This window comes from Sorex fumeus, unplaced genomic scaffold (genome assembly GCF_029834395.1).
Source record: "Sorex fumeus unplaced genomic scaffold, SorFum_2.1 ptg000196l, whole genome shotgun sequence".
Classification (NCBI taxonomy): Eukaryota; Metazoa; Chordata; class Mammalia; order Eulipotyphla; family Soricidae; genus Sorex; species Sorex fumeus.
The window spans coordinates 166,945-191,140 of NW_026606253.1; the positions used below are offsets into that span (position 1 = coordinate 166,945).

General features: G+C 57.9%; 1 pseudogene; it reads right to left on the reverse strand.

The window, feature by feature from the left end:
* Nucleotides 1-461: 461 nt before the first annotated feature.
* On the reverse strand, nt 462-13,614 carry LOC130017456 (CAP-Gly domain-containing linker protein 1-like; annotated as a pseudogene).
* Nucleotides 13,615-24,196: the final 10,582 nt, after the last annotated feature.

The following is a 24,196-nucleotide window of genomic DNA, read 5'->3' on the forward strand; positions in this document are numbered from 1 at the left end:
GCCACTCTCGGCCCGCTTTGCATTCTCTAACTCCTGAATCTGCTGCTCAGCCACCTGGAGCTGCTGCCTGAGCTTCTCCATTCCCAATTGACCTCGGAACTGGCCTTTCGGAGCCCATCGAGCTGCAAGAGCTTCTGCTGGGTGGCCTCCAGCTGCGCCGTGGCGTCGGCCAGGGCCTGGGCTTGCTGCCTACACATGGCCCGCAACCCCTCCAGGTGCGTTACCTTCGTCTCCGCCTCCTGCAGCTTGTTCAGGGCGTCCTCCATCTCCACCAGGTGCTGGTCCTCGGTCTGGTCGAGCTTGGCCCGCGCGGCCTCCAGGCTGTTCTTCTGCTCCTGGGCTGTCCTGACCAGCCGCGACCTGAGCGTCTGCAGCTCAAAGGCGTGCGCTGCACGCTCAGCCACCTGCTGGGCCTTCGAGTTCTCTACCTCCTGCTGGTACTCGAACTGCAGCCTCTCCATCTGCATCTTGAGCTCGGCCAGCTCGGCCGCCTCGGCGCCCACGCCCCGGCTCACGGACGCCTTCGGCTCGCCCATGGCCTGTTGGTGCGGGGCGATGGCCGTCTCCAGCTTGGACTTCCACGGGGCGATCACGTCCGTGTTTTCCTCGTTGGCATGGTCCAGCTTAGTTCTCAGCCCCTCGTTCTCCTTGGCGAGCTTCTCGGAGGCCGCCTGCAGGGCCTTCACCTCCTTCTGGTGGGAAAACAAAATTTCCATGAACTTAAAACAGGAAGGAAAAGAAGCAGAAATAGAAATTATTCTTTTGCAAACTGACTGTTTGCTTTTTCTTGTTTTAAGGAATACCTTCCAATAAACTGGGGTTCTAAAGGATTTGATTTGTGCTGCTCGACTGAAAATCAAAGCTGAGGCAAAGGCGTAGACCCAACTGTCAGAACGAGAGGAAAACGCTCATCAACAGCAGCCTCCGGCCCCAAGGAGCAGAGGTGCCTCCGCCGGGCCCTGCCAGGTGCATGACCCCTGGTATCCCTGTCTGATTCGGAGTCTCCAGCAGAAGTGGTCCCGGCGGGGTCGGCCAGGCCACCCCGCATCCTTGCCTGCACCCTGCAAGCCTCTGGGACCTGCCCGGGCTTTACCTCCAGGTCGCCTTTGGTGATGGACTCCTCTTCGACTCGGAACTGGAGGTCCTCCACTTTCCTGTGGGGGAGAGGGAGAGTTGTGAGGGGCGTCACTGCTGCCCCCCATGAGGGCCACCATCCTGTAGATGCGCGCCTGACCCAGCCCCCGCCTCCACACACAGGAGGGCTGAGAGAGTCAGCGAGGGCCAGAGCGAGAGTACAGCGGACAGGGCATTTGTCTTGGCACGTGGCCGTCCCGGGTTCAATTCCCAGCATCCCATTATGGTCCCCTGGGCAATGCCAGGAGTAATTCCTGAGTGCCGAGGCAGGGAGCATCGCTGGATTGACCCAAAAAGGAAAAAAAAAAAGTCAGCGAGTCCCCTCGGCTGTGAGCACTGGGTGGTACCCGCAGGCTACAGGAGGAAGCTCTGTCGAGCCAACGCCAGGCGCACTGTCATATCAGCCTTTTCTGCCTCGCAGCTAACAGAGGTGGTTAGAGACTGACCAGGTGCGCGTGCCAGTCCCTCCCAGCCAGCGCCTGTCCCCGCATCGGGACAACAACTGAGCCCTGGGAGAGAAGCAGCAAATGACTCGGGGCCAGGGCGGGGGGGGGCAGGAGGGGCTCCCAGGGGACGTGGCGAGTTCGGCATGTGGAGCTGAGGGGCTGAGCCGGGCACTGGCAGTGCCCCTGGGCACCACACTGCCGGGAGCCCATCTGAGAAGACCGTCTTGGCCGGCACCCCGTGTCCGTCTGTCTGCAGCCTGGCCTGAGCCCTGCCTGTCTGCTGCCGTGCCCCATGGGTGCTGCGGGTTTCCTCCCGCCCAGGATTAACCCCAGGGACTCCCACAGGGCCCCACTGGGATACGACAGTTCCCGGCCACCCAGCACAGGTCTCCTGAACACCAGGCCACGTGGACACAGCAGGGAGGGCCGGGGGTGGCTGGGCTCCAGTGAGCTCCCCCCATCCCCCCCAATGAGGCCACTCTCAGGACTGGGCACCCGCTAGTTTGTGGTTCTCACAGCCCTGGAAGGCCAGGAGCACCCCACCCGAGGCAGCCCCCCAGCTCCTGGCACGGCCTCACCTCTTCTCCTCCTCCAGCTGGTTCAGCAGCTCCACCTTCTCCCAGTCGGTCGCTTCCAGCATGGCCCGCAGCTCGTCCATCTTGGCCTCCAGCTCCAGGACGTGCTGTGGAGGCAACTGCGCGTGAGTGTCCTCGCCCACCCCCGACAGCCCTCTGTGGGCTGGCACCGCCACCTGCCACCGCGGCATGCTGAACACGTCTCCCACCTAAGCCGCAGCGTTTCTGGAAGGCCGGGGGGGAACCACACCACGAAAGCACCAGCGGGGATAACTCGGCGCTCCCTGAACCCCCACGGGGTGAGCAGAAGGTGCATGCGATCAAACCACGCGCCGGATGCCACCGCAACGACGGCAGACGGGGACCCACGGCCTCTCCCTGCACCGCCTGCACCAAGGTCGCGCCCAGCATTTGCCGCAAGCGTCTCTTGGCCCCGGCACTGCCGTCTGCACAGACGTCACCTGGTCGTGCCCGTCCCAGCCAGGGCCAGCTCCTGCTCTATCTGCCCCACATGGCTCGTGGCCTTGGCCACCTCCACCCGCTCCAGGTCTCGCTCGGCCAGCAGCTGCTCAATGTGCTGCTGCTTCTCCTTCAGCACCTCCTGGAGGGCGGTTGTGCTGGAGATCTTGCAGGCATAGCGAGAGGAGGTTTCTGGCAACTGCAAAGGAAAAAGAGACGTGAAGGGGGTGGGGGTGGCGGACGCGGGCATGCACACGGCTATCCTCAGCAAAGCAGATGGAGCAGCGCTGCATCCGTGCATATGGGCCAGCGACTCTCAGCAGAAGCGTCTTGAAACCTTCCCGAAGGTCCTTGGACGGGACCTGGGCTCCACTGACCTCGGGCCTCGTGGGAATCCAGAGACTCTTCTGCAGAGCCGGAGGCAGCCCCCTCCACAGCCCGCTCTGGCCTGAGCTTCCTTAAGGCTGAGCCCTTGGCATGAGCTTGAGGCCGGCTCCAGCATCTTCAGCCTTGCAGGTCCGTCAGGGTCTCCCAGGGCAGCCTGGCCCTTCTCTCTTCCTCTTCCTTTCAGCTCACCTCGCTCTCCCCAGCACCCGCCCCAGGCCTGAATAGCAGTAACCAGAGACTCTTGTCTCTGGGAATGGCCCCGTGCCCCTGAGGGTCACTGGGTGTGACCCCATAAAAGACCCCTGTGCCATCTGCCTTCGAAAGGGGGGATGAGAGGCTAGAATGGTAAAGTTGCGGGGAAGGCGCTGGCCTTGCACGCCGCTGCCCGAACTGGATCCCAGGTACCCACCCCATAGGGTCCCGAGCCCACCAGGAGTGAGTCCTGAGTGCAGAGCCCGGAGGAAGTCCTGAGCATTGCTGGGGTGTGGCCCAAAATCCAGGAAAAAAAGGAACAAGTGGTGGGTGAGCATGTGTGAGGGCTCACGCCCAGCGAGCAGGACAGCAAGGGCAGCTCAGGGGAAGACCAAGCACAAAGGGAAGGAGAGAAGAGGCAAAGACAGTGAGGAGGGGAGGGGAGTGGGCTGGAGGGCCGCGGGGACCGGGGGTCCTGTCCGTTCTGTCCTGGGCTCGTGGTCACTCATGGTCGCTCTGCAGACCAGTTTCCTTGCGGCACAACGGCCCCTGCAGGTGGGGACACAGCGGGACCTGGTCTTCATTCTTCAGGCACACGGTGGCGGGCGCTGGGGCGGGGGTGGCCGAGGACGTCTGCTCCTTCTGCCCGGCCACGCCTGACCCATCGCCCTGCTCTTGCCGCTTCCCTGCATCATCTGAGCTGCTGCCAATTGCCTGCTGACTGACAGGCCCAGCAGGGCCCAGGCTGTCCACTGCTGCTTTGCCTGCTGCGAACTCTCGAGCTACCTGGTTCTGTCCGGGGAGCGGGTCATCCTTGCCTCTGCGTAAGGATCTGGCCGTGACTCCCCAATACACTTAAAGTATATTGGTCAGATTAAATGCTCTCCCCAGGGCCAAAGAGATTTCTTTTTTGGGGGATGGAAGGTGCTTTCAGAGGTTCAAGATCCAGCACTGTCAGGAGTGACCCCAAGAGCAGAGAGCCAGGAACAAGCCCTGAGCACCCCTGAGTGTGGCCCCAAAACCAAATAATAAATAAATAAAATTTCTAGGAGCACACGAGCTCTCGGGCCCAGCCATGTGCAGTGCTGCCGGGAACTGCAGTCAACTCTGATTTCAAGGGGTGGCTGGGAAGAGCTTGACAGCCTTGGGGGTCTCCACCAAGACCTGGGCTCAAACCCCCTCCACCGGGAGCAGCCCCCAAGCACCACGCCTGGAGTCCCTGAGCACTGCCAGGTGAGCCCCAAAACCAAAGAGCAAAAATAAACTAGGAAAGGTGGGCGGCGGTGTTCCCTGAGCCTCCTGGCCTGAGCGGGTGGGGCCGGCTGGACGCACGCGCTTCCTGGGCCCGAGACAGCTCCCTGAGGAAACGAGCACGGGAGCGAACGGCTTCTTTCAGCCAACCGTGGAGACGAGACTGCGAGGTTCAGGCGCCGGAGCAGGGAGAAAGCAGCACCCCTGGTATGGGGGGAGGCGGTGCTGAGGGGCTGGGCAAGGTCGGGGCCACGAGCTGAACTCAGGATGTTGATGCCAAAGCCTCTGCCCTGCGCATGGTGTGTGAGGCCCCAGGCTCCATGCCAGCAAGGCCGGACCCTCTGTGGGAGCCTGGTACCTCAGAAGAGCAACTCAGCCAACACGCGAACCGGGAGGCTCCCCCAGGGCACGCACGGACCTGTGTGCATGTATGTATGCGTGCACGTACGTTCCTGTGGGCATGTCTACACACAGCTGTGTGCGTGCGCGCGTTCTGTCTATGCAGGTACGTGCCTGTGTGTATACACCCATCAGCCTGTGTATATACGGTATGCACTACGTGTACATGTATGAGTGCCTGTGTGTGTGTGAACGCTTGTGTGTGCACGTATGGAATTACGTTGTGGGTGTATACTTCCATGAAGCCACACAGACTCATTCTATATTCCTGTCATATGTGCTAACGGTGATGTGCAGTGTAGGAGTGAGCTCCACCCTGCGTAAAGATATGCAAGGCAGGGGCCAAAGAGCTGGAGAGCGAAGCCCCAGCGCTGCCCAGGCTCAATCCCGGAGGCCCGCCAGGAATAATCCCAAGCACAGAGGCGGGAGAAAGCCCTGGGCTCTGCCAGGTGTGACCCCAGAACAGAAAAAAACAAGACAGCGGGGGGAGGCTGGAGATACGGCTCAGGCGTGGGGCTCTTGCTCGGAGGTGGGAGGCCCGGCTCAACCCCAGCACTGCAAACGGCCCCTTCAAGCACTGCAGGGTGTGGCCCACAGTCAAGCAGAAAAACAAAACCGAATTCCACAAACGGGCTGGCTCGCGAGGGAAGGAGAGGGGCTTCTGAGTCTGCTCCCCTCCTGAATGGCGAGGCGAGGGGAAGGAGGAGTCGGACGTGAGGATGGAGGCAGGGCAGAGAAACCTGGTGGTGGTCAAGCAAGACAGGACTGGCCCCAGGCCTGTGCCCACGGCGCGCGGCCTCCTGGCTCCCGTTCCCGTGTCACCTGTTTTGTATCTTCCGTTGCACACACACTCACTCCCTCCTCTTCCGCATCGAGGGTCAATGCAGGGAGCAGAGGGGGCGGCAGGAAGCGCAGCCCCCAGCAAAGCCAGCCCCCCGGGACACGTCTCCATCGTGGGCCCGTTTCCCTGTGGACAATATCTCAGGACACCCTTGCACAGTCGGACACACTTTAGTGTTTAGGACTCAGAGAGACGTGAGGGGAGAAGCCACGAGGCCCCAGCTTTGACTTGCGGCCCCGCAATGGACAGAAGTCGAGGCCCCTCTGTGTCGACAGGGGTGCAGAGGGACAGGAGGGAGCAGGGAGGGACGGAGAGAGCAAACAAGCAACGCCAAGCGCCAAGCGTTCCCCAGAGTCCCTGGGTCCCGCTCTGACCCTCCGACGCCCCCTTCAGCTTCCCCACTTCATCGCTACGGCAGCCTGGGGCCGGAGACGAGCCCTGAGCACCGGAGGAAAGGCCCATCCCTGCTCCTGTCACCGGTGGTGGCTGGGAAGCCACTCGCCTGCGCCCCGGAGCTGCCCAGCCCACCCGGTCCTGTTCCGCCTCTCGCCCCTGGGGCCTGGGAGTCTGTGGGGGCCTGAGTATCGCACAGGGCGGGGAGGGGGCTGCTTACTAGTCCCGTGTGGCTGGGCCTGCTGCTCACGGATGAGGCCACGGAGCTCACGGAGCTGAGCGAGGAGGCCGACGGGCGGCGCTTCAGGCTGGCGGGGGTGGTGGCCATCACACGCCTCGCGGGGGCCGCCTTGGCCTTGGCCGGCGTCGTGGAGGGGAAGCCGATCTTGGTGACTTTGTGAATGGGAGCAAACAAGCCGTACTTGGGCTGACACTGGAAGTACCTGCGGACAACGAGGAGGGGGGGACAAAAGACACCTTTGGCAAGAGAGACAGGCGCCGACCGCGGAGTCCACTGAGTCCCACAGTCTCACACCCCCACAAACTAACACGCTCCCACAGCCCCACACTCCCACACAGTCACACCCCAACCAACTCTCCCACACTCTCACACTCCCACTCACCCCAACAAACACACTCACACCCCAACCAAGACTCCCACATTTCCACAGCCCCACACTCACATACACTCACTCCCCAACAAACACACACACTCACACACCCCAACCAACACTCCCACACACTCACGCCAACCAACACACACTCACACTCACACCCCAACCAAGACTCCCACATTTCCACAGCCCCACACTCACACACACTCACACCCCAACAAACACTCCCACACTCTCACACTCCCACTCACCCCAACAAACACACTCACACCCCAACCAACACTCCCACATTTCCACAGCCCCACACTCACATACACTCACTCCCCAACAAACACTCCCAGACTCACCCGAAGAAACACACACACTCACATCGCAACCAACACTCCCACACTCTCACACTTCCACCAAAACAAACACTCACATTCACACCCAAACCAACACTCCCACACTCCCACAAACTCAAACCCCAACACACACACACACTCACACCCCAACAAACACTCCCACATGCTCACAGCCGCCCCACACTCGCACACACTCACTCCCCTAGAAACACCCATTCACACACAACCAACACTCCCACACACTCACACCCCAACCAACACACACTCACACCCCAACAAACACTCCCAGACTCACCCCAAGGAACACACACACTGACATCGCAAACAATACTCCCACACTCTCACACTTCCACCCCAACAAATACACACACTCACACCCCAACAAACACTCCCACATTTCCAGAGCCCCACACTCACACACACTCACTCCCCAACAAACACTCATACCCTCCCACAGCCCCACACTCACACATACTCAAACCCCAACTAACACACACTTACACCCCAACCAACACTCCCAAACACTCTCACCCCAATAAACACTCCCACACTCACCCCAAGAAACACACACACTCACACCCCAACCAACACTCCCACACTCTCACACTCCCACCCCAACATACACACACTCAGAGCACAACAAACACACCCACATTTCCACAGCCCCAAACTCACACACACTCACTCCCCAACAAGCACTCATACCCTCCCACAGCCCCACACTCACACACTCACACCCCAACTAACACACACACTCACACCCCAACCGATATTCCCACACTCCTACACACTCACACCCCAACCAACACTCCCACAGCCCCACACTCACACACTCACATCCCAACTAACACACACACTCACACCCCAACCGATATTCCCACACTCCTACACACTCACACACCAACCAACACTCCCACAGCCCCACACTCACACACTCACACCCCTACTAACACACACACTCACACCCCAACCGATATTCCCACACTCCCACACACTCACACCCCAACCAACACTCCCACACTCCCAACGTCCCACACTCACACTCACACCCCAACAAAAACACACTTACACTCAAACCCCAACAAACACTCCCACACTCCCACAGCCCCAGTCACACACACGCACACCCAACCAACACTTGCACGCTCTCAAACCAACAATGACACGCTCTCATTCCCTCACAAACATGCTCACACCCCCAACAACACTCACATGCTCATGCCCTCACCAACATTCACAGCCCCACACTCACACGCTCACATACACACACCCTCCTACATACATATCCACACTCCGAAGCACACACATTCATACATTCACACACACACTCCCTCGCACGCCTCCCACCCCCACCGCGCAAACCAAGGGCGATTCCAAGCAGCCTCCCCGGCATCTGAAGGGCGACAGCAGGCCTGGGGGTTCCTGCGGGCAAGCAAAGCTGCATGTGGGAGCCCCAGGCTGTCCCCACATCCCTGCAGGGTCCCCGAGTGCCACCGGAAGTGGCCCCGCCTAAGAACCAAGTGAAGTGGCCTGCAGTCTCCTCAGCGCCTCCCGGGCACCGTGCATTGCCCCAGGCTGTCTGGGGGGGGGGCAGGAGGACCCACCTCGTTCCGGCCACGGCGCCATCGTTCTTGCCCAGCGGCTTGTCCAGCTCCACGCCGCACCAATCCCCCTTGGCGAAGTTCGTCTCCCCGAGGAAGCGCACCACACCGGCCTCCACGCCTCCCACCTGCCAGAGGGACGCGGGTCAGGCACTCTGGACTGCGCAAAGCGCCCCCACCCCCGCGAAGGAACATTCTGGCTTCAGAGTAGGGATTTCCGGAAGAAACCCCAAAGGTCAAGGTGCCATTTCCCCCTGCAACCCCTACAGGGTGAGCAGACGCTGCTGCTCAGTGTCCATGCAAGGCAGCGGCGTTCACGCCCACTCGCTTACACCGGTGGCCTGGCTGACCACACCCCTGGGAATCTCTGACCCAGGCCAGCCACCTGGTGTGGCGAGGGGGTCGCTGCCCCGTGGGTGTGGGAGCAGAGCCGTGGCAACCCCACCGCTGGAGAACAATTAAGCCAGAAACCAGCTAGAGGAAAATGACTGTTCTCATATCTTAGCGGAGTTCGATTTTCCAGTTCTCCTTCACTATGCCTTGGCTTGATGCTTGGCCCCCGGGACGCAGAGCAAAACAGAATCACAGCGCTGGACACTGACGGGAATGCTGACAAAAAGGGCCAGAGCACCGGGGGAAGGGCACTGGCTTTGTGTGTGGCCACCCTGGGTTCAATCTTCAGCACCCAAGATGGTCCCCCTAGCCCGCCAAGACTGATTCCTGAGTGCAAAGCCTGAGTGACCCATAAGCACTGCCAGGAGTGGCCCCAAAACCAAAAAGTCAAAACAGAAAGGGGGGGGGAGAGAGAGAGAGAGAGAGAGAGAGAGAGAGAGAGAGAGAGAGAGAGAGAGAGAGAGAGACCTCAACTAATAATGCCTGAGAGCGCGGTTTTCTTTTTTCGGGTCTGGGGCAGGACTGGGTTCACGTGCTCGGGGGTCACTCGCAGCACGAGGGGTAGCAGCGTCACCCAGGACTGTCTCTGTGAGTCCTGAAGTGCCATGTGCAAAGGCCCTGGCACAGCCTCCGTGGCCAGGCGTGGGCCCTGGGCACTGTGAGTGTGACAAGGAATAAAAGAACAAGAGACAGGTGGCTGGGGTGGCGGCCCTGGGCTGAGAAGAGGCTGCAAAGTTCATCGGCGAAGAATTTGGCACAGAACATGCCGTCCCTGACCCGGAAACAGCCTCCTGGAACAGCACAGCTGGAAGCCAGTCACGTCTCTCAAGACCCTGACTTCATATCCTGGAAATATCATCTGCCCAAAACTGCCGCAAGCCTGTCTCCAGAACATTCTGTCAGAGCTCAGCTGGAGAGAAGGGAAGTGATCTCCCAAGGTCAGGAGAACCACCGCACATCAGCCCGGAGAAGCTCTTCACGGTTGGGCTCTGAGACGCCACAGGACGGACAGAGTGACCTCCCGCTCTGAGACACCATAAGACTGACTGTCCCACTCTGCGACCCCTGCCTACTTGCGAGCACAGACGGGACTTGAGGTCAGAGCTGGGCATTTCCAGTGAGCCCACTGAGGGTCCCTGAGTCTCCAGAGAGAACCAAAGTAGCACAAGCATGGGGGCAGTCTGTCCACTGCCAGTGACAGGGAGTGCCAGGGGCAGGGGACCGCCTTCCACAGGCCTAAGGCTGGAACAGCCGTCTCAGAGCCTCCGAAGGGCTCCTCCGAGGTCAGTCACGTAAACATCGGGGCCAGCTGGCGCAGAACCTGGACTTCCTGTGCGCAGGGAAGAATGGGGCAAAGGGCAGGAGGCCCTTTGGAGAGCCGGGAGGGCGCCAGCCCTGCACGGGAGCTTCGCCTCGGTGCCCCGAGGCCAGCCCCCACTCGCCACGGCCTCCTGACCACGGCTGCGTTAGGCCGTGGAGCGCCAAGCAAACCTTCCTTGAATTAGGAAAAAGACCAAAGAAAGTGTTTGGGTTTTCTTTTTTCCCCCTTCTTCTTTCAGAAAACAGCCATTATGCTGGTTGTGGTCCCCCAAAAAAACCCTCAAAAACTTCATTTTGAAAGGCGTGCTCGAGCTGAGGTATGGAGCGATGGAACAGCACAGCGGGCAGGGCGTTGGCCTTGCACACACCTGCCCGGATGTGGTCCCTGAGCACAGGGCCAGGACTCAGCCCTGAGCACCACCACCAATAAATGAATAACTGATCAGAGTTATTCACCGCAGAGCCAGTGGCAGTGTCCCCGCTCCCTTGTTCCAACGACACTGGTGTCCCTATGTCCGGGTGTGGACGGTTGTGAATGCAAGTTAAAAAAAAAAAGTCTTTTTTCTTCTTTGGGTCTTTGGGTCACACCTGGCGATGCTGAGGGGTGAGTCGTGGCTCTGCATTCAGGAATCATTCCTGCGATGCTTAGGGGACCCTATGGGATACCGGGGAACCCAGTTTGCTGAGTGCAAGGCAAACGCCCTCTCTGCTGTACTACTGCTCCAGCCCCCCAAACAGTCTTTAAACCGTGAGTCTCCTCCAGCTCCAATTCCCTCCCCGTGTTACTCTTTGGCCATCCCTGAACCCTGACCGTGACCCTCCAGGACCCTCCGAGGGCCACCCTGCGCCTGCACAGCTCTCCTCTCCGGCCTCCACAGCTCTGACACCGGCCTGGCGATGGCCATCCCTGTGGTCCCCGGGAAGCCACTGGCTCCGGGCCAGCCCCCAGTCTGTCTGGTCAGAGCCGCCCGCCTCAGACGTCCCCGAGGTGACTTTTCCCGGCCGCTTCCCACGGGTTCTGAAAGCGTTATTGAGTGCTTCTGCTGGGGAGAACAGTTGTCTACAGCCAAGCGCCTCTGCTTAGGGGAGCTGTGCAGAGGAATGGGCTTGGGGTGGACTGAGGATGCCATGTGCAGGGACCTGGTGACCCCCACCAGAAACTCATCTCACAAAGGGTGCCCCCTCGCCCCCACCGAAGGCCTTCCAGGAGCTGCTCAGAGAAACCCAAGAGCAGGTGCTGAGTCTGAAGATCGAGCAACCAAGACAGCAAAACATACTCTTGAGAATGTTCCGGAGACGGGTCCCTACCCGTGGCCTACCCAGGGTCCATCCCCGACACCCCAGATGGTCCCCTGAGCCCTACCAGATCCCTGAGTTCAGCACCAGGAGGAAGCCCTGAGCATGGCCAGGTGTGGCCCAAACACCAAACCACACACGTCTGGAGAGACGGCTCAGGGCTTGCGCACGGAATGGCCTGGAGCGGCTCGGGGTGAGCCCTGTGACGCCCCAAACACAAACATCACAAACCAGAGCAATGGAACCGATTTCCAACTTTGTTCATTGGTTTGTTTTTTGAGTCACAGTCAGAGTGCTCAGGGCTTACTTCTGGCTTGGTGCTCAGGGATCACTCCGGGATGTGCTTGGGGGACTGTACATGGGACCAAGACTTAAACCCCGGGTCAGAGGCATCCAAAGCACACGGCCTCCCCACGGCATGACCCCTCCACCCTGTTTTGGCTAAACTGGTAAAACTGGCAGCATCCCCGCACGCATCCATCATGCTGGAAACTGCAGGACCAGGTGTCCTGGCTGCTCGTGCTTCCACCCAAACCGCGAGTCTGGGAAAGCTGATGGACCAGACAGGCGAATGGACACCCACCCGCGACCGCTGCCCTAGGCACTCACCAGCACCCGGTCCCCGAGCTTCAGCTCCTGCTCCCCGTTCTTGAGGGAGTCAGCCTCCGAGAGGTTGGAGATGGACTCGCTGGCCGTCCTGGTCAGGTTGCTGATGTGAGGGGTGGCCGGTGCCTCCTTCGCGGAGGGCTGGGGTGCCTTCGGGGCGGCCGCAGGGGCCGGGGCGGCCGACAGGGGCGGTGTGGCCTGGGCAGCAGGCGCTGGCTGCAGGCCGTTGGTCTCATCGTCGGCCTGCCAGCTCCTGCTCAGCTTGGACGGCCGGATGAAGATGCCCTTCAGCGGCTCGCACTGGAAGTAGCGCACACCCGCCACCGAGCCGTCGTTCTTGCCGATGGGCTCGTCCAAGACGATCCCGGCCCACTGACCAGGGGCAAACTGGGTCTCCCCGAGGAACTGGATGAATCCAGGCTTGTTCCCCTTCACGCAGACTCGTTCCCCGACCTGGAAGTCGTCCACAAACTCCTCCTGCGTCTCCGAGGAGGGGGCGCTGGGGGTTTTCTCCCCAGGCACGGACTTCTCAACGGGAGCAGCCGCTGGAACAGCAGAAAGGGTCAGAAGGGTCAGAAGGGTCAGGAAGGGCCTGTCCAGGTCCAGTTAAAGTGTGGTTGGGGGTGGCCACACCCAGCAGTGCTTGGGACTACTCCCAGCCAATGCCGGGGGCTGCTTGTGGTGAAGCCTGGCCGGGCCCGCCGTGAAGGGGACGTGCCTACCTACTGCAGCATCCCAGGCCACAGTCATATTTGGGCAGCTGAGGGGAAATCTTTGGACACACCCCGTGATGCTACGGACCAAGCCAGGAGAAAGCTCCAACACAGTGTCTTATTTCTGCTGTGTCCACTGGCCCATCTTCTTTTTCTTTTAGGGGGGGAGCACTCCAGCCAGTCCGCAGGGCCTATTTCTGGCTCTGCGCTCAGGGTCACTCATGTGAGGTTGAGGCTGGAGAGTCCCATGGGGTGCCGGTTGCCCTCCCCACTGTACTGTGGCTACGGCCGGCAATGAGGCCCTTTAGTCCAGGTGAGTCCACCTCCCTCAGCCTGTCCCCAAGCCCGGGCGAGGGGGCTAGCAGTTAGGAGGGAGCGTGTTGGTCGCCTCAGCTGTCACCAGTTGCCGTGACACTAAAGTCACAGAACGTGAGACTCGTGTGTGAGAGCTGTCCCCAGAGCCATGAACGTGCCTACAGCTCAGGGAGCCCTTCCCGGGCGAGGACTCGGGAGGGGGTTCCCGGGTGGAAATGAGTCTCCCCTGGCCCAGGCTGAGCGCACTTACCGGCCGAGGGCACCTTCAGGGCCCAGCTCCCATGCTTGAGGATCTTGGTGGGGGCCTTCAGCCCGCTGGGCCTCAGCAGACTCATGGTCAGGTGGTCAGACGCTGCCGCGGCCACTACCGGGCCCTGACTGTCGAGCCCACTGTGGGGCCTTCTGAGGCGCACTCGTTCTCAGGGATAAATCTCTGAAGAGCAGAGGAGAGAGTCTGTCTCACGGGAGTGACCACAGCAGCTTCCGGAGCCCAGAGAGCTGCCAGTCTGACACTCGCCACCCCGAGTGCGACCCCCAGCCTCCCGCACAGCCCCCTGAGCCCACCAAGTGCCATTCCTGCACAAAAACTCAATCCCAAACAGACAAACAAACAACAGCAGATTCAGGGCCAGAGGGCAGAGGGGACAGGTACTTGCCCTGCGGGCAGCTGACCCTCACGCCCACCCTGGCATCACACCCACCCCCAAACACATTCAGGAGCCAGAAATCGTCCCTGTGCACTGTGAGTGCCACTGACCACCTTCCCGTCCAGACACTGACTAGCCGGGAGGCGACTCAGCAGTGATGGCTGGTCTTGTGTGTGCATGTGTGCGTATGTATGTGTGTGAGAGGCCCGGGGTTACACACAGAAGCTAAGGCAAGCAACAGGCACACTTTTTTCTATGGGCTGAGAAGTGCCAGGGAAAAGGGCCCAGCAAGACTGCGCCAAAGGGGGGCTGGAGAGCGATAGCACAGTGGGTAGGGCGTTTGCCTTGCACGTGGCCGACCCAGGTTCGATTCCCAGCATCCCATATGGTCCCCTGAGCACTGCCAGGACTGATTCCTGAGTGCAGACCCAGGAGTAAATCCTGTGCATCACCAGGTGCGACCCAAAAAGAAAAAAAATTGCGCCAAAGGGGAGCGAAGGAGGTTTTGGCGTTTCCTTCGTTCCTTGTGACGGTGCCCAAGTTTGATAACCACAAGCCAGTATTAACTGCATTTCTTAACCCACAGAACTGAGGCAGACATGTGGATGGGGGAAGCGTTGTCATGGCAATGGAACTCCGAGGAAGTCAACAATAGCTTCATGGCCACCAAAAGACCACCTGAGGGCACGGGACCCAAGGTCTGGTCAAAATTAACCCACATTAGGAGGCCCAGAGCAGGCTGGACCCCCCCGAGGGAATAGGAACAAAGGCCAGGAAAGGAATTTCTAAGAGGACCTTGGACCACTCAACTCTACCCCCTTGGCAACCACCCTAGCAACGGACTCTAGGTAGCTAGAAACTCCCACCAGGGGCAGCCTGGGGAAAACCCGAGATTAGCCCCCTTGAACCAAGGGAGGGCGCTCATGTGTGCCCGAGCCCAGGGACTGCTCTTGCCTACGAGGTCGGTCATGTCACGGGCTTCTCCCCTCCTGAGGTGTGGACTTTCGGACCGAACGCAACCAGGCAACCTAACGTGTTCAGTGGCTTTCTGCGCCTCTGGAGAAGCCGCACTCTCTCTCGAGCGTGTTACTCCCTCCCTCATTTCCCCTTCCTAAAAGCCTCCAAATAAAATGTTCCTGCTTCATGCTCATCTCCTGAAATGATTTTCTGTGAGAAGGACAAAGGCCCGGGGGCCTGAGGAGGTCGAGGATCGACTCCCTTTCCCTGAAAAGGGCAACCCCTCACTCCGGCCCGAGACCCCGGGAAGGCCTAGTGGGTGTCGTGTGGCTGGTAGGGCTCGTCGCGCTCATCAGTGCCAGCGCTCCAGCCAGTCCCGGGGGAGTGACATCTTCTCCTCTGCTTCTCATCAGCCCCCCATGAGGGCCCACTGACTTCAGAGTCATTCCGTATTTAATAGAAAAGTCCGCAGGGGGCAGAGAGGCAGGACAGTGGGGAGGGCACTTGCCTTCTATCCAGTTGTCCTGGGCTCGATCTCCGTCAGCACAGGGACGTTAGCCGGCCAGGGTGACCCCTGGGCACAGCCAGGTATGGCCACCCCACCCCACCCCACCCCCACCCCCCAAAAATATATATATAACTACTAAAAAAACTTAAACGAACTACAGATTAAAAACTATCATACACTAAAGAACTGTTAGAGAAAAAAGCCACCCGCACGCGGGCAAAAAGCCCAGAGACTCAGATTCACCTGTGTCACACTGCACTCGCAGCTTAAAGAACTGAGCTCTGCCAAACAGGCTCGTGCCAATCTCCTACAGAGACTGAAAATGGCACTTGGAGTCTAGAATGTTCCAAGGTAGAATGAGAATTCCGCAAGGAGGAGGGCATCATGGGCCCTTCTTAAAGGGGCAGGCGCCACCCTTCGTGATGCCAGGGTCCGGCTGAGGCTCCGGAGGGCTGCCCTGCAGATGCCAGCACTAGCTGGCCAGTGTGCCTCTGGTCCCTGCGGGGCCCAGTTCTGGACTCCTGGGCCCTGAGAAAGTGGTTTCAGAAAACGTTTGACAAATGTTTGGCAGTTACAGATCTCCAACTGAGGTCATTCGGCGTCCCCCGAGTGTGACCTGGACCCAGTGACTGTGCCCAGGGCCCTCCTCAGGAGCTGGGCCATAAAATCTATGGGCGGGCGGGGGCGGGGGCGGAGGGGCAGAGCGACAGGGCAGAGGCCCTGAGCCCGACCCTGATAGCCCTGCTCTCTGTGACCCCAGTGCTGTGAGCAACACCTGCCGCACCGTGGCCAGGGAGTGGCCCAGCCCACTAAGGCCTGAGAGCTGTACAGAGGAGTCTGGCCTGGCCTGCTCGGATGGGAGCACAAGCTGAATGAGTGCGGGTCCCCTCGAGGATGAGTGAGCAGGAACGGGGGAGTGGTGGGGAGGTGGGGAGGGCGGAGTGACCTAACCTGGGGGCTCAGGACGGGACACCTGGACGGGACACCTGGCGGTGCTCAGGGCCGACTCTGATCCAGTCATCGGGGATCATCCTGGCAGGACCTGGTGGGGGTGACGTACAGGGTGGGGTGGGGTCAGCCGCAGGCAAGGCAGGCTCCTTGGCCCTGGGCTACCTTTCCGGTCAAGGATACCTATTTTCTTTCTTTCCTTTTGTTTTTTGGGACACCCGGCAGTGCTCAGGGTTACTCCTGGGTCTGCTCTCGGGAATCACTCCTGGCGGTGCTCAGGGGGACCTATGGGGTGAGCCATGCACCAGGCAAGCGCCAAGTCTTGATGCCAAGGTGCCCACGAAACACAGTGTGCAACAAGGGACTCTACAGAGAACGTCAGGGCCAGCAAACGCTACGAGGAAGTCAATCAATTCTGAAAAAAACACAAAAAGATGCAAAAGGAGGGGCTGAAGTGAGAGCACAGTGGGGAGGGGTTTGCCTTGCTCACGGCTGACCAAGATTCGATCACCAGTCCTGAGCACTGCCAGGAGTAATTCCTGAGCATCCCTGAGTGTGACCCAAAAAGCCAAAAAAAGAAAAAAACAGCGCGAAAGAAAATGTGTTTGAGCCTCACTGTCTCCCTGAGACTTGAGCACTCAGTGCCGTGTGTGAGCCCAGTAGAGTCTCCGGCCTAAACATGCCCCGACCCCCTCACCCCCATGCTCCTGTGTTTGGACCGTGACCCTAAATCCTGTGATGGGACCACATGTGTCCATGACAAAGACGCTAGCAGGCTCACGCCCCAGAACGTCCCTGCTTCACACAGGCGTGGCACACGGGTCCTGGCCTGCTAGTGGCCGGCAGTGATTTGGCAGGAAGCAGAGGTGTGAGCCTGAACGTGGGTCAAGTACGTTCCTTCAGCCTGGAGGGGAGGAATGTCCGAGAGGGGGTTTTGAGCACTGCCTCACAAGCATGAGGTCCTGAGTCCAAGTCCCAGGGGTCACATGTGCACCTGGCACAAAGCCGGCACAAACCAGGCAGCTCTGCTGTCCCAGCACCACGCAGGAAGGGGGGTGACCCCAGGGGGAGGGCCACCGAGAGAGGAGGGGGACACCACAGAAAGGAGGAGGGAACACAGGGCAGGAGTTGAGGGCTGCAGGGCCGGGAGCACCGGGCAGAGAGCAGCCCTGGGGAGCAGGAGGCCAGGAGGGCGCACCTTGTCACTGGCCACTCGAGGCCGTGTGCAGACCCACGAGGCTGACAGGGCGCCAGCGACGGGGCAACCCCAGCAAGGATTTTTCTTTAAGTTTTGGGCCACGGGGCCAGAACTCTAGTACAGCGGGGAGGGCGTTTGCCTTGCACACAACTGACCTGGGTTCAATCCCGGCATCCCATAGGGACCCCAGAGCACCTCCAGGAGTAAGTCCTGAGTGCAGAGCCAGGAGTGACCCCGGAACATGTCCAGGTGTGACCCAAAATCAAAACAACAGCAGAGCAAGCGGAAGGGCCCGGAAGCTCTGAGCCACGGAAACGCCGAGGTTGGTTGGTGCCCACTCGCCTCCGCCCCCTGCCAGGCCAGGCCGGCCTGGGATCAAGGTGCCCGAGCGTCTCCAGACAGGATCTGCCTCAGCGGCTCGGTGCGTTATCTCAGCCTATCACCCAACTCGACTGGGATTGACTCTGGTTATCTCCTTGACTGGTTATCTTGGGCATCTCAGGGGCCAGCCGCCAATCTCCGTCCTCCCACCTGGCCAGGGCGGGATCAGGTGTCAGCAGCTGGGCCCTGAACACCCCACCTGCCCGTCCAAACGCAAAGCAAGCACAAAGCCAGGCTCGCCCCCAACTCGTAGGACACGACCAAGCTAGGGGCCCCGGAGAGCACTGGGCCCGAGGAAGGGTCCCAGAGATCCCCAAATTTCCCTTGCTCGACGGCCCGGCCCAGCAATCTGCATCAACCACTGGGCCCGAGCTCTCTGCTTTCCTTCTGCTTGCTCAGCGAGACGCAGCACCTCACACCTGTGTTTGGAGGGGAGGAACACCAAACTTTTTTTTTTTGGCTTTTTGGATCACACCTGGCGATGCACAAGGGTTATTCCTGGCTCTGCACTCACAGGGGTTACTCCTGGCTCTGCACTCAGGAGACCATATGGATGCTGGGACTCAAACCCGGGATGGCCACGTGAAAGACACACGCCCTACCCACTGTGTATCTCTCCAGCCCCGGAACTCCAAACTTTATATAGAAAACAACGTATTTCACAATGCCTTTTCAGCCATTCTGATTGTTGGGGGGTAAATTCTAAACAATCATGGTGCATCTTTTGTTGAAATAATGAATGCAATCAATGTAGAGGATAGTTAAGGAGAAATCATCTGCCTCACAGGCATTGGGTGGGTGGGAGCTGGGGTATATTGGGGTTCTTGGTGGTGAAAAATGAGCACTGGTGAAGGGTGAAGGGAAAGGTGTTTGATCATTGCATGACCGAGACTTAAATCTGAAAGCTTTGTAACTTTTCCCACGGTGATTCAATAAATAAGTAGAAGAAGAAAAAATAAATAAATAAATAAAATTATGAAAAACAAAAAAAAAGTAAGGTGGAGTTCAAGCCCAATTCAATCAGCTAATCAGTGGCTGAATAAATAGCAGTACTCCTACATTAAAAAGAAACAAACAAACAAACAAACAAACGAAAAACACTGTACTTGTGAGGCGAGTGCATCAGCAGCCTGATGGCACCTTCAGACTCCAGATACCCAAAATTGCTGCTGTGCCTTTGGCCAGACCCCAAAAACTTGGGCAAAGTTTACCAAAAAAGTAAATGGCCAAAAGTTAGGTATGTGGGAAACACACCCACAAGCCACCTCCGGCTCAGCTATATCCTTGGAGGCATGGCCTCTCTGGTTCCTGATTGAACTGCTTAACGGCCATGATCCCAGAGACTCAGAAACACATCTCGAAACCCAGTGGCTTTTGGCAGAAAGGCGTCTGGTCCCTGCAGCGCTGGGCCCATGGTTTCATGCCTTGGCCTGTTCCCCCTGGCGGCCAGGTGGCCGCCATCCTCCAGAGGTCACTGGACAGTCAGGCTTGGGCCCTCAGTGACAAAACTTGTTGGGCCTCACAGGATGGGGGTGGAGCCAGTCCTGTCCTCCCCGTCCCAACGAGACCCCAAGTCATCGTCCATGAACAGCCTCTCTGACTCCTGATCAAGCTGCTTAATGACCAGGATGCCAGAGACTCAGGAGCAAATCTCGGAACCCAGCAGGTTTGGGCAGAAATCCCTCCAGATTGAAGTGTTCAAATTTGGAATTTCAAAATCACGTGGCCACTACTGCAGCCACACAACATCATAGGTTATTCGTAACCAGCAATAGAAAACAAACTGTCTACTGTTGCCTTTTCAGCAGATCTGAGTGTTGGGGTAGAATCTCAAACAATAATTGTGGGTCTGGTGTCAAAATATCGAATGTGATCAAAGTCGAGAGAAAATAATTTGGAAATCATCTGCCCCACACGTAGGGGGAGGGTGTGGGATGGGGATATACTGGGGTTGTTGGTGGTGGAGAATGGGCACTGGTGAAGGTACGGTTGTTTCATTGTATGACCGAGATTTAGACCCGAAAGCTTTGTAACTGCTCTCATGGTGACTCAATAAATAAAATCATAAAAAATGAAAAAAAAGTAAGGTGGAGTTCATGCACAATTCAATCAGCTAATCAGTGGCTGGATAAATAGCAGTACTCCTAAATAAAAAAAAAAAGAGAGAGAGAGAAATCCAGAAAAACACAGCAAATCTGTACCCCAAGCGCACTCCTCCCCAAACGATCCATTTTCCCCCACCCGAGATAAAGCCGACATGCTATGGGTCACATCCTCCTGCCACTGGCCCCCAAAACGCGACGCTCCCTCCTCCCACCCCGGGGACTGATGGCACAAACTCCATCTTTGTGTCACGCCGTACGTGAGACATTTGTCACTAGAACCTGATGACTCACTTCAGAACCTCAACAGAAGCCACAAAGATGGGGAGCACTGCTCGGGGAGCACCATACAGGGGCTGCTCAGACCTTCTCTGCCTCTGTCCCCCGCCTGCTCTGGGGACGATGCGTAGACAAGTGGCCAGGGGTTGAGAACAGAGGAACCAAGCCTGGAGGAAGTGGGTGCTTGTGTTTTGTTTTCTCTGGAGGCCTCTAACTACGGCTCCTCTTAAGAGACAAAGAAGGCCGCAAATAGGCAAACACTCTGAACTCGGTTAGCACCCAACTCTGATTTAACGCCAAGATCTGCTCTAAACGAACCTTGAAAGGGTAAGCTAAATATCTCTCAGGGAAGCAAATAACCTTAGGGGATTATCTACTCTGGTACTAAAAATGGGGGAAAAAAAGTCTGTTTTGGATTTCTTGAAAATGTCAGTTTGACTCAAAGCTGGGGTTTCCGAAGGCAGTTCTATTTCATCCCGCAGCACAAATGCTTCCTCCCTGCTAGAGCTTTGGCTCACGTCTGTCCAGCGTCTTCTGGACAGGGAAACACCAGCCCTGGGAGGTGTGGCGTGATGGGACACTGGCACACAGGAAGCACCTCAATTTGGGTCATTTTCCCCCCTTAGGACTCCAAGGACCCCTTACCCCTCGGGCAGCGCCGCACGGCATTCTATCAGGAAGTTACATAAAAATCAGTCTTCCGTTCGAAACAAAATTTCAGGAGCTGTAGACACAGTTCAAGACTATATACAGCCTGAAGGCACAGGACATATGCAAACGGCATCTATTCACTGTCATCAGCGAGCCCCGTCACCCGTCTCATGCTGGCATTCAACTTCAAAATATCCAGATAGAGGAAATTTTTATGTGTCAGGGGGGAAAATCAGAGTTAGCAAGAGCTCGAAGAGAAGAGCAAGCCGGCAAACAGGACTAAGAGAAGGTGAGCGGAGGTGAGGCCGGTCTCTGGCCTAACCCGGGTCCCAGCCCCAGCTGCCCTGCAGAACCCACCAGGGGACACCCCACATGCCTCGGAAAACTCACGGACACCCCACATGCCATGGAATCCCTCCAACGCTCACAGCTGCTCAGGTCTGACTCACACCCGCCCTTCCATGCAAAAGAGCTGAAGGAACAAGGATCCCCAGGTCGAAGCTTCTAGTGTCGGGGCTGGAACGATAGTACAGCGGGGAGGGCATTTGCCTTGCATGCAGCCAACCTGGGTTCAAATCCCGGCATCCCATATGGTCCCCTGAGCACCGCCAGGAGTAAATCCTGACTGCACAGCCAGGAGTAACCCCCGTGCCTCTCCGGGTGAAAAAATTAACAATAAAAAGATAACACCGTGGAGGTGTGCAGACTGGGGGCGGGGTGCAGAGGGAGACCTCCCAGAGAGCCTGGCCCAGAGTGAGCATAACATCCCCAAAGACCCTGTAGGATGGCTCCGCCAGGTCTGGGGTGCAGCCTCACACTTGAGTCTAAGCCACCCTGGTCAGGATGTCCAAAGAGTCCTCAGAAAAGAACCGGAAACTCTGCATTGGAGCAGACCACAGAGGATGATGCAGGGGAAGGAAAGCATTAGGGGGCCTCTTTCGAACTGCTCAGGGGCCCAGGTGACTGTTCAGAGCGGGAACTGTGTCTGCCTGCGGACAGCTAAGCCGGCTCCTGCCCGGCCCTGCCCAGCCCCGAGCACCCAAACAAAACATTCATGTTTAAAAACGGCGTATTACTACAGAGACACCTCTAACAACTCCCACCCGGCGAGGCTCAAGGGATAGGCTCTGCACTCAGGAATTATTCTGGTGGTGCTTTGGGGACCATATGGAATGCCGGGGATTGAACCTGGGTCAGCTGCGTGCAAGGCAAATGCCCTCCCAATGTATATTGCTCCAGCCCTTGTAATTCCTCTTTAAAAGCCCCTAGGGTCATATCTGGTGGTGTGTGGGTCCCTCCTGTCCTGAACTCGGGGCTCCCCAGGTGATGCTGGGGCTCTAGCCCTCTAAGCTATATCCCCACCACCCATAATTCTGTATTTTTTTAATACGGAATTATGGGTGGATGTGGGGGGATGTGGGGCCCTTGGTTCTGACCTGTGTCGGGTCTGCCTGTTGGGATGGCCCCACCCCGCCCGCACAGGGCCAGGAGCGACCCTGGGTGTGACCGAGACGGCCCCTACCCTCAGCTGGGGTGACCAAGCCGCTTCCTCAAAGCTTATGCACTGCTGACTGGGAACAGAAGGAGCAGAGAGGCCTCTCCCAGACCCGCAGTGACTCGTATGGAAGGTGAACCCCGAGTCCTGTCACCACACAGGGCCGGGCAGGCCCCTGTCCTGTCACCACACATGGCATGCAAGCCCTTTCCTGCTCCAAGACTGGGGTGGGGAGAGACCATCGGGGGAGCCCAGGAAAGTTCTGGATTCCACAGGCCGAAGCCCAGGGACGTGAGCAAACCCACGGGGAGCTGGGTGACAGCAGCCCAGAAACCAAGCGAGCCCCAGGTTCTTTCTCTTAAGGTGCTGCTGAGACCAACATGCTGAGGGGAAAGGGGGCCTGGAAATCTGGTGATGCACCTGCGTTCTCGAAAGGTCGTGTCTTGAGACCAGCAGCAGTACCACAAATCAACTCACATGCCCAAGAACTCAGGGAAATGTGATCGCGTCTCAAACACACCTGCACAAGCTTCCAACGAACGGCAGAGGGCGCAGAGGGCGCAGACAGGCACCGGGAGCGCTGGGGCCGTGCACAGGTTCAAGCTGACTCCCGGGCTTGGCACTGGGGGTCACACCAGTCGGGGCTTGGAGGACCATATGGGGTGCCAGGGAACGAACCCGGGTCGGCCAGGGGCAAGGCAAGTGCCCTACCCACCTTACTATCTCTCTGGCCCTGGTACGCCGTTTTTAGAGGACATTATCAAGCTGATGTGTTTCCCCTTGCATCTTCCCCTTCATTCCAGTATTTATTTTCCCTTTCCCTCCCTTTCTCGCTGAGGCTGAGGGTCGCACACTCTAGGTGGTGGTTACCCACTTGGGGGCGGGGGGGGGGTCTCACTCGGCCTGCCAGAACTCCAGCCATGCCCAATTTTCCCTATTTCCAGTAAAAAGTACGTCATAGGAAAAGCATCTGGTTGAAAACTCACATAAATCAATGCTTTGGGGTCTACAGATTGTCTTAAGGGACTAAGCATGGAGAAACCTCACCGCACAGAAGAAAGAGCCAGAGATCTGGCCCGGGCGCCCCTAAGAGCCAAGCTGACACTTTGAAAGAGAAATATTTCAGAAGTGCTCCCTGTCATAAAGATAGTAAACAAAACATATAAAATCATATTTGCAAACAAAAAACCACCTTTCAGAAAAAGACAACATTTAAAAAAGAAATAGTCCGGGTGGTCAGATATATAGTTCAGTGCGAAGGTGCTTCCCTGGCATCAAAGAGTCAAATATGGACCCCTGAGGACCCCCAAGAGTAATCCCTGAGCATCACCAGGTGAGGCTCCAAGCAAAAACCAAAGCAAAGCAAACAAATAAATATGTGCTGAAAATAACCAGTAGGAAACAGGCTGGGATGGGCGTGTGGGAGAAACAGAATTTCCCGCACACCCTGCACCCAGCCCTGAGGTCACACTGCAGAACCTCAAGAGTTTGAATGAAAAATGTAGGCAATTGTATTTCTAGAAAATGAGAATGTAAGATTAGAGTCTTCAGGTCTTGCCAAGACTCAATCAAGGGGAAAGGCGGTCACTAAAACAAAATCCCTCACAAGTGGCTAACTGGAAAAACGCAGTGACAGACTTGACTATTTCTGGCTGGAGCGGCCCTGCCTTCCACTCTCGAAGCTTCCTCCACAGCCACAGTCAAGTCAGGGTGGGACGGGCACAAGGACAAAGATCGACCAGCAGCAGAGA